The 11,252-nt window shown below is 46.9% G+C and overlaps 1 long non-coding RNA gene across 1 annotated transcript; it reads left to right on the top strand.

The window, feature by feature from the left end:
- Positions 1-2,206: 2,206 nt before the first annotated feature.
- On the top strand, positions 2,207-10,974 carry LOC309526817. The gene is made up of 2 exons (XR_014216955.1): positions 2,207-4,363; positions 10,723-10,974. It is a non-coding gene; the product is annotated as an uncharacterized lncRNA (long non-coding RNA).
- Positions 10,975-11,252: the final 278 nt, after the last annotated feature.

The raw sequence follows: 11,252 nt of genomic DNA, 5'->3' as shown, positions 1-11,252 counted from the left end.
CGATGCAGCTGTCAGCTATTGTTTCTGGGGTGTCTGCGCCAACTGAAAGCCGGGCCTTGGTTTTTGAACTTTTCGGAAGTCAAATAGACTTCCGGAATGGATTACATTCAAGAACCAAGGTACCACTGTATTGGATTTTTAGTGAAAAGGGTGAATTTGGATTAAATTGGGGGGGGGGGTAATGACTGGCCGACAAATGTCATGTGGACACTGCAAAAAAAGTGGCATGTGTGAGCAGCACCAATCCCACAATGCACCCTGCCCTGGAAGCCCGTCAGGGCATTCCTACCCACTCCCTGCCTCGCTGAGTGTGACTGTCTCCAAAGTGACAGGCCCTGAGGGTGGGGCAAGTAGAGCAGAAACTAAGCCAGTGTGTGGGAGGGCGGGAAAAGGAGAGGCACCTGTGGGAAAGGGTGAGTCAGGCCCACAGGAATTTCCAGGATCTGCATATATTCACCAGGGCAGGATCTCTCTAAAACGAGATCAGGCTCAACAAGGCCTCACTCCAAGCTGCTTCCCCTTCTCCCTCCTATACAGATTGTAGAGTTGCACCTGTTTCATCCAGGTTCCAGTGGGTGGGTCTCTGTGCATCTTCACAGAAATGGGAGGGGGGGTTGACTTCAAGCAAGATGGAGCAGAAGCCATGGAACAGGCTTCTGGGAATTATTATTATATATGTGTTCCAGGGCAGGTTACAATTTAAACCCAATAATGGATATCCCACTAACTCTTTTGCTTCCTGCTTCATTAAACACAGCCCACCCCCACACAAATATTCTGCTAAGAGGAAAGCAAAATGCAATAGTCAGTCCAAATAAATAAATCCTGCAAGTCATGCCAGCTTGGGTTTCCTGGTCAGAAGGTAGTCAAAGGTAGGTGGGCAAGTGGGAAAGTGCTCTCTACATGGGGCTACCTTTGAAGGTGACTCGGAAACTACAACTAATCCAGAATGCGGCAGCTAGATTGGTGACAGAGAGTGGCTGCCAGGACCATATAATACCGGTCCTGAAAGACCTACATTGGCTCCCAGTACGTTTCCAAGCACAATTCAAAGTGTTGGTGCTGACCTTTGAAGCCCTAAACGGCTTCAGCCCAATATACCTGAAGGAGCGTCTCCATCCCCATCGTTCTACGCGGACACCGAGGTCCAGCTTCGAGGGCCTTCTGGCGGTTCCCTCACTGTGAGAAGTGAGGTTACAGGGAACCAGGCAGAGGGCCTTCTCAGTAGTGGTGCCTGCCCTGTGGAACGCCATCCCACCAGATGTCAAAGAGATAAACAACAACATGGCTTTTAGAAGACATCTGAAGGCAGCGTGCAGCCCTGTAACAGGAAGTTTTTAACCTTTGATGTTTTGCTGTGTTTTTAATATGTTGGAAGCTGCCCAGAGTGGCTGCAGCAACCCAGTCAGATGGGCGGGGTATAAGTAATAAATTACGATGTTGATGGGTGGGTAGGGAGGGGGTGGCTGCTGTTCTCTCTCTCTCTCTCTCTCTCTCTCTCTCTCTCTCTCTGCTTCAAAGCTTTTCAAGGGGCAGATATGGCCGCAACCCTTCTTCGCTAGCGCTGGCCAGGCTGAAGTTTGTGGGGCAGAGGAAAACATTGCCTGTTTACTGCCCCTCCCCACCCAGTCAATCAGCACAGCCTTCCCTCCTAGCCCCCAGAGCTTATTTCTGCCCAGCACTCCTGCTGATGCTGAGACACCAAAGAAATAATAAGGCTCCTTGCTGGCCTGGAATCCTTCCAGGGCCATTATTGCTGTGTTGCAGTCAGGTAGCTGTTAATAGCTAGCTAATAACTGGAATGGGGGTTTAATCATCTCCTTTGAAAGGATCAGCAGCCAGGCGAGGAAGGGCTGCACAGGGAGGGTTAATAATGCCCTTTCATGTCGGCAGATGGTATGTTTCAACTAGAAACGCCCAGCAACGCTTCCCTTCACACACCTCAAACCGAGCTCCACTTACGGTGCCAGGTGTTTGTGTTTCCTTGGAGGACGGATATTTGGTTTCTCAGGCAGTGCAATCAAATCTGATGGACTGCAGAAAATGGTGGCACTCCTCCTGTGCTTACACAGTCTCATGGCCCTGGAAAATACCACAAGCCTAGCCCAGTGGGAGGTGGGGAATTTCTACTATCGCTTGCATTCTGGGATCCGGTTCAAATTTTAGGGACCCTGGTGTTGGTGGAACCCTTTCTGCACAGTCTCAGGGTACTCAGAAATATTAATAACTGCAAGCGGAGCTCAGTGGGAGGTGGGAAATAGCATACAATATGGATCTCCTTTAGGACAGAGGGTAAGGTTAGGGGAGAAAAGCACACTTCCTGAAACAATATGAGTAGCCCTAAACATTTTTTTTAAAAAGCACTGGCTGTACTTCTTTGCAAGGAAGCTTTCCCAGATACTGGAAACCCTGTTGGTGGCAGGACCAAAGCTGGAGAGAGCCACTTGCCACGAGGGTCGCAAAACAAGAGTTTCTGCACAGTTGTGAAATTTGGGCCCTCAGCAAAGTGGGCAGCGTTTTGCAACAGCATCATATATATTTGTTTCATGGAACAGGTAAAAGTGACCAGCATTCCAGTGAGCATTGGAGACCCAGAAAAGATCTTCCCCAAAAGGAATAAACAGGCTTGAAAGAGTCTCTCCCCTTGTGAATGCATCTGATAACATGTTTGCATCAGCTGGTATGGAGGCAGCAGCAGCAGCACGGGAAATGCCATATTATAATCTGCCACCCACACATAGCTCATCCCCTAATCCTCAATAGCTAGAATTTGGCTTTAGCCCTGGGAAATGGGGCTTATGTACCCTGTTAGGTTTGTTAGATGCAGACAAATACCCTCAGTTTGGGAGAGCAGTTCACACATACAAGTGTGTGAACAAGTTCTTTCCATTGGGAGCTGCTGTGCAGGGCAGAAAGTTTGGAGAACATTGTCTTCATTTGTCAAAGTTTCCTTACAAACGGAAAACACTTGTTTGTTTCTTTGGTTTTGCATGTATTCATCCGAGAAATTCGTGTGATCTCTGAGTTTGCCATATATGTCCAGCCTCTAAATACTGTAATGCTTAACAGTTCCACCACAGATTGGAAACAATGGGAGGAAATGTTTCAATTCTAAGCCCAAATTTGGGACCCGACCATGGGAAGCAAAGCATTGCATCTATTATACAATGATACAAGTTTGTGTCCTTTCTTGCCCCCCTGCTAAAATAGCCACTCGAGGCTTTAAATCCATGTATTTACCCTTTGTCCATTTTTGCTGATCCCGGCTACACCCTCAGGCTATATATGATGTGCTCATGCTCTTTCAAGAAAAGGCATGGGGGTTTTGAATAGGCTTTCGCCCTGGTCTCTTTTAATATCCTGTTAGCTTACGATCTGCTTCCTCAATCTTCTCACTATCCCCAATCAATATACTTTCATTGTGCTGCCCTCTCTGTGGCTCAGACGGAAACCCTCTCTAGCTTCTCAGCCATCTCTTCTATCTAGGAGAGAAGGTTGCCTCTGGCTCTGCAAATCTCTCTCTTTCACTCTGCTGGGCCTGCCCTGCTCTTTCATGTTCTTTCTCCCCTCTTTGTTCCTTGACACACGGATGCTCCGACATGCTGAGGCTGCAGAAGCACACCACACACAAACAGAGCAGAGAAGCAGGGCTGGGGGGAGGCCTGCATGAGGAAGCAGGTTTGCGGTGCACCCTTCAGTGTTCTTCCTGCCACGCTGTGGCTGTGATCCCATCAGGAGCGCGCACACACACCTTCTCCGAATGTGCCACCTGGCAAGGGGCATTCACGTTCGTCACCCTTTGCCAGTTCGGCAGGATGAGTCATGCCCAAGATTGCAGATGGAGGCCACACCTGCCAGCCCCAAACCATCCTGCTGTTTCTTTTAGAGATGAAACTGAATCACCACCGAGGTAGCAGGTCTGCCAGGAAAGGAAGAATGAGAAGCTGCATTCGTTTGGGAAGCAGAAGCCACCAATCTGGGCAGTGCTTGCTTAAAGAGAGGCCTCCGTGATCCTTCTTTTTTGCAGGCAGGAGTAGGGATCTGTGAGATAAGCCAGGGAGGGCAGAGGTGTTTGGGCAATTCAGCAATTCAGGAGCAGCCACACCTCTTTGCATCCTCCTCCCTCTCCTCTAGATCACATGGGCAACTCTGTGAAGCAGGAGCAGCCAGCTGGACTACAACTCCTATCATCCCTGGCTATTGGCTGTGCTGGCTGGAGCTGATGGGAGTTGTAGCCCAACAGTATCTAAAGGGCATCAAGTTGAGGAAGACTGGATTACAGCAAGCAACCTCTGGAGGCAGAATTTCATCTAGTGAATGAGGCTCCATCTTGAACAAGCAGTGGCATTAGATGTTGAGGGGGGTATGTAGCTAAATATTTCAAAATTTTATGGTTCTGCCTTAAAAAGAAGAAGAACAAAATATACCTGGGTGTGTGGATGTAGACCTGCACTTCAAAGAAGCAGAACTTGGCAGAGGGTAAGAAGCAGGGAAGAAGAGGAGGTCAACCTGAGGGAGCCTGGCTGGATCCCATCATGTTCCACTGGCGTGGAGAGAGGGCATGTTATATGAAAGATATTATAAGAAAAGGAATGTGCTGCCTATTTAATTATTGCTATATACATATAGTCTCAAAGCAACTTACAATTTCTGAAAGAAAAGAAAAACCAATACCAAATTAAAATACATCAAAAGATTCAAAGACAATATTAACCAAAACCTCTCATCTGGCAATAGTGTAAAAGCAAAAACTTTTGCCAGCAGGGAACAGTGTGTTGCTCCCCCTATTCTTTTCTCTCTTTTTTAAACATTCAGCAGCAAATGGGGAAAGCAGCAAATGGTGGCCACTAGGAGGGCCCTATTTGGAAGCAATCTTCATCTTGCTGAGCCTGCATTTACAAAAACGACATCTGCTTCCTCCTCTCTTTTATTGGTTTTCACTGCAACTGAATAATAGGGCCATCAGCCTGGAGTTCGTTTCCATGGAAGTAAAAGAAATTATTTCTAATAAATGATTTTTTAAAAAAAAGAAAGGAAAACCCAAGTGAAAGATGGACAAGGAAAGGCTGTTGCTCAGAAGCAGAGCACACGGAAGGCAATGGGTTTAATCCCTTGGTAATTCCAAGTCGGGGAAACCCTGGAGAGCCACTGCCAAACACTGTCAACAATATCGAGTTATATAGACCCAATGATAAGAAGCAGCTTCCTGTGTTCTTATGAGAAAGAAATGACAGGACAATTCATCCAATGGAAAGCTTTGGAAAGCCTCCCTTTATGAAGTGATTAGCAGCGGGAACAGCTTTGCCAGCCATGTTTTATTCACAAAAATGTACTGCTTCAGCTTCCAGGGTCTCAGCACCAGTAACTTTGCTTCCTGCACCGCTCAAAGCAAAGCAAACCAAACTGCAGTGCAATGGCCCCAGGCTTAGCTGCCACTGTTTTTTGAGGGTCTCTGCTCTTTGAAGTCTTTGTGATTTCACCATAGTTTGTGTCCTTGACTTGTGAACGGGGATGTTTGTGTGCTGCATTAGGCAGGGCCAAAAAACTCCTTGGCAGGAAGGCTGAGGCAGAAGAGCCCCGTTGATGGAAGCATTCATTTCTGGCTCTCGTCAGTCCCCACTTCTCTGATCTGACACTGACGTATCTAATCCCACCTTCAGCTCTCTGGTAAGGCCTGGTGTCATGTGACTTGGCCGGCAGCTGGAAGCGATGATGGTCAAACAATCTCCTCAGCATTTCCCTAACTGGCTGCAGCAAGCAGCTTACCATTAATCTCCACTTGTCCCCCTTTGCCCTCTTGGGCCTGAGAGAGAGGCTGCTCAGCGGAGCAAGCAAAGCGCAAGGAATCCGCCTGGGAATGAGGCAGTGGGACACCGACCAAGGGCAGAATCTGATAGGGGGGTGGGGGACGGGCAAGGGGGAAAGCGAAAGGAAGAGCAAGCCGCGACTAGCCTCAGAAACTGAGTCGCTTTGGTGAGTCAAACCCTCATCAGCTGCCAGGAGGGAGAGGAATGAGTCAGTGCCAGGAAAAGTGTACATTTGCTGACTGCACCGCTTGAAGTTCTCACTGGGGCAGCAGGATGATTCTATGAGCTCCCAGTTAGAAGTGCACCAACCATCTCTGTCTCTTGTTCTTTCTCTGTCCATCAGAGGCACACGTCATCCCTCCTCAGTCTGGCTCTTTTGTCTGCAAGGATATGATGATGCTGAGGAAGAGGCCAGTCCAAGTGAAGCACTGGATACATGCCTCTCTAGTCACCAAACATTGCTACCCCCACACTTTGTCCAGATGCAAGGCTCTGTCATTGGGGATGGTTTAATGCACAACAAAAACAGCTGCATTAGTCACACAGGCCACTGATTGGCAAATGGGGTGCACTGCCGTCAGCCGGTACTAAAATGGAACCCAAACTCCACCCGAAATCCATTTAGCTGTGTGCAGCTAAATTTGGGTTCCATTTGGGTATGAGCATGAAAAATATCCGGAATGACCCTTCAAGTGTGATATTTGATTCTGCTCCGTGTCATAGTTCCCCCAAAGAGGCCACAACCTTCCAGTGACAACCTGGTATCTACACAGCTCAGAAGGCTATGCACTCGGCACAGATGGAATTGCACCCGTGGTTATCAGAGTAAACAGGCGCAAAAGCAGACACAGGCCTTCGCCTTCTGCAGCCTCCAGGACTAGCTCCACTTCCTAGTGTTCCTTCCAAACAGCTTTCTGCCTCGCGCAAGCTGATGTATATGCCAGTGCTCAGCACTTCGGCAAGGCTTTCTTCCTGTATCTAGAACTCTCTTGTTTTTCTATTTGGTAGAGATACTAAGAGCAACAGTTGTAGCTGCAGAAGCGCTGAGGTGGCTGGTGTGGTCCTTCTTGGCAACACACGGGCCTTGCACACCTGGCATTCATAGTGGCATAGTTGCTGTTTGAGTTAACATTTTTAAGAGTGAATCTGAGTGCACCGCTGCTCACGTTGTTATAAGAGTGAGTGTGGGGGTCTTCCTTTCCACACTAATGGTGGGTTGTGCCTAAAGTGAGAAAAGTTATCTAGTTGTCATCACATTCTTAACATGCCCTTGTGCCAGCAAATGCCAGAGTTATGAGCCCCTTTGTGGCTTTTTGGGGGGCGGGCGGGATATATAATGCCTAGTATTCCGAAATTCTAAACTAGTGGGAGAATAGATTAGAAGAGCTACTACATGTCTGCCTGGGATATGGCTAACCTGGTTACTGAGGTGGGATTTTGTCTGCAGCTAAGCTTTCTTGTCATGGGCAATACTTGACTCAGTGCCATAGCTCTCTCTGAACTGAGCTCACACCCTAGCAGCTCACACCAGCCAGAGGGAAGTGATGCAAAACAGGCATCTTCCAAGCGACTCCCTCCACACAAAAGGCAAGATGATGCAGGATGACACATGCCACCCAAATGAAAATATTGAGGATCCTTTCTAAATCTTTCACAAACTTTTTTTTTCCAGTAGCAGAAAAAGTGGGGTTTGGAAACATTATTCCAGAATACTAGCTGAAGAATGTGGGCATCTTGTGGCAACATGTCATCCCCTGCTAAAAAAAAATAAAAATCCCTTCAGCAACTATTCCACTATAAATAGTGAAGTGTGGAAAGGCCCACAGAGAAGTCAGCCAAGTATGGATGCAATAGCAGCTTCAAACAATGGAGCATGGCCCCCGTGTCAAGGAAAGAACCATAGCCAACATTATTGTGGAGAGTCTTCTGCGGAGGATGCACATTAATTTAGTGGTATCTGCTGCCCATTGGGCATGGTAGGGCAGGGAGGACAACAGGAGGTGGAGCCGGCACAGATGACAGGCGAAGCTTAGCACTCGCTTCCTCCCTGCCCTATAAGGGCAAAACAGCCTAAGGAGGAGGAGGTGGGCAGCCAGGACCACCCTGTGGAAAGGCTGTAAGAAAGAAGTCATGCAGGTGGGGACTGGCTGAATGGAGACTGAGGTTGGTGGCGCAGTGATCCATCCACCCCCAAGGACCAACGTTCATTGCATAAATCCACTTTATGCATGGCCAATCTCATGAAGCAGCGGGGTGGGGGGAGAGATATGCATTACAATGTCAGCGCTTATCAAGAGGAGAAATGGTCACTCAAAGGTCACTCTCTGCAGCAATCTGTACCAGTGTCCAATGGGAAGTTAACATGGTGCAATTGTACTAGAGGTCTTTGCTGCTACCGATTGTAAATGCCAATAGAGGAAGGGCACATTGTGGCAATTAGCCTTGGTTGAGCTCTCTCTCATGTCCCCATTTCCTGCAGCAAGTGCAGGAATGCTGCAACTCCCAGCCCCCCAAATGAGTATCAGGGGATGTTTGGATGTTGCAAAGAAGGATGTCTGCTTTCTTCAAGACACATACATGCATGGAACCTGCCATTGCACACAGATATGCTCTCTTTTGAAATGTCTAAGATTTTTTTGTTAACTTTGTTTGTGTTAAATAAGTATTCTGTAGTTGACCTTTGTAATGCTTTATTTTGATATCTTTAAGATAATATTTTAAAGGTAAAGGTACCCCTGCCCGTACGGGCCAGTCTTGACAGACTCTAGGGTTGTGCGCCCATCTCACTCAAGAGGCCGGGGGCCAGCGCTGTCCGGAGACACTTCCGGGTCACGTGGCCAGCGTGACATCGCTGCTCTGGCGAGCCAGAGCCGCACACGGAAACGCCGTTTACCTTCCCGCTGGTAAGAGGTCCCTATTTATCTACTTGCACCCGAGGGTGCTTTCGAACTGCTAGGTTGGCAGGCGCTGGGACCGAACAACGGGAGCGCACCCTGTTAATTGTGTTGCTCTGTCTGTATACTTTATATTTGACTTTCTTCAGTAATGTGTTATTCTGGATTGTTTTATTGATGTTTTAATGTGCTGTGAACTGCTTTGAGATTTTTCTTAAAAATATAAAGTGGTATTGAAATGAAATGAATCATCATCTTACCTTCTCCATGATTTTGTGGAAGAAGTTTTTTCCTCTTTGTACGTTCTCAGCTAGCAGTTTGTTGAGTGGGTTTGGACTAGTAATATTCTTCATTGTAAGAAAGATTCAGAGTCAGTTATAGAGATTTTAAGATAATCAAAACCACCACCAGCACCAGAAACAGATTTCTCTCAATCCAGAGAAAGATCAGTATCCTTAAACACCAACTGAAATCAATGAGATATGCTAGCTGAAATGAATAGGATGCAAGTGTAACTGAAGCTGAATTCCTCTGCACATTTACATTGGGAGGGGGCCTTTGAACACTGGGGAAAATATTTCTGATAGAATCAGACCACTTGCTCAATCAGATACAGAATCTTTAAGTGCTGCCCATACTAAATATTAACCCAGATCTGCTGCCAATAGCACAATATCCCATCTCCACAAAATGGGTGAGTCAGAAAGTAGCTAGGCAAAACTGTTCCACCATTTCTGTGAAGGTAGGGATAGCCATGCTCATGCTTACCACGAAACAAGAACCTTGCACTATGTGAGCACATCAGTATATGCATGATATAGCCGAGGGTTGTGTGGCCTTCAAGAAGTTCTTTAAAAATAAGCAAAGGCAGTGATGGTACAGGCACAGTCCAATAGGTGTTTGTGATACTTGTTCAGTCACATTCCCTGCAGCACTCCCAATTGTAACTGATTGCACTAAGTTGGGGAAGGGTGGATGGGAATAGTATTTTCCTAGCAGCAAAATATTCTGGTTTGGAGTGTTTTGAAAATGTGATGTTCAGCAATATAAATGCTGTCCTAAGACAAAATGTCTGGATACTCTGAGCACTCTCAAACTCATGTTATTGAGCATCCATCCTGACTTACTTGCAGAGGAGCAGATGAAGCTAACTACTTGTCATTCATTCTGGAGATTAGGGGCATTGCATTTCTAGCGCACTTCTCTGCCACTTCCCTTATTGCAAGAAGCCTGATCTTTTGGGAAGGAGAGTCGTTTGTGAAAGACCTCCCAATCAACTAGAATTGCACTGCCTGAATTTGTTGGCATGTGACCAAACCCCACCTCAAAACAGAGCCCTTTGCAACACAAATGAAAACTGCACATTTGTGATGCTACCTACTGTCTGCAGATGGCCCGTGATCTCAAACCCGCCTTCGGTTAAATTTAAGCAGCAAACCATCTTAGAGGCAACGTCAAGGGTTGGTCAGGGGGCGGATAATGCAACAAGCTGTTCTTGATTAGGAAAGACATGCCTGTGGAGCTGGTATGTGTGTCGCATGCCCTGCCCCTCTGTGCAAGAGGCGAGCATTTGCCCTGGAGAGGTTCATCTGCCTGCCCTTCACCCATCGCAGCACAAAGACAAAGCAGAGGAATGACGATCCAGCAGAACGGCATGTTTCTCACCACCTTTCCCCCACATGGGCTGAATCAGCATTTCAGGGAAACCATGCAAATGCTGAATCGCCACAAGCTTATTTTGCCAGGCCTGCCTTGTGCGCATGAATGAGAATGCATGCTGCCAGATGGGGCTTAGGAACGAGAAGCAGAGCACAGGGGGAGACGTTTGCAAACATGGGGGCACAAAAGGGGCAGGATGCAATGCCGTTTCTCCCCACCTGACTAAACTGATGTTGGAGAATCTCTCCCAATATATATATTAAAAACCACCCCATAGAATCTAAAATTTAAAAATGGAAATAAAGACTAGCCCTCTTCCTTTTACTATATTAACCTGCTCTACCATTTTCAATGTATTCCAGCCTTCCTCTCTTGCCGACCTGGAGTTTTGGACTACAAATTTCATCAGCCTCAGCCAGCATGGGCACCACGTTGGGGAAGGGTGATGTGTCCCATAATACCTCACTTCATTCTGCCACCGCTCCAAGCAAAAGGTCTACAGTCTTATCTCCTAGCCATCATTCCTCTTTCCCTCTCTGTTTGTCTGTCTGTATAAATGAAATGGCTTTTTAAAAATTCAGATGATTATCTTTAAGAATAAAATGGATAAAGGATTTTTTTTAAAAAAATGCATTTTGTGTTCTGAGCATTTAGGTCACTTGCTTTTAATCCCACTTTTAATCCTTTTTCTCTGCATCTGTGAGAACCAAAAGCATTTTAAAAATGGAATCTGAAGCTCTTAATTTCACGTGGAACTTCAGGTTTCTACAAGCCCACAAAACGATGGAAATCAAGATTAAAGTGTATGAGCTGGCAGTGCAGGACACCACCTTCTGCATACTGGCATACTCATTCCTCTGAACTCGTTCCTCCTTCACAGCAGAAGGCATGA

This window comes from Podarcis vaucheri (genome assembly GCF_965113315.1).
Source record: "Podarcis vaucheri genome assembly, chromosome: 2".
Taxonomy (NCBI): domain Eukaryota; kingdom Metazoa; phylum Chordata; class Lepidosauria; order Squamata; family Lacertidae; genus Podarcis; species Podarcis vaucheri.
This window is presented reverse-complemented; position numbering and strand designations above follow the sequence as displayed.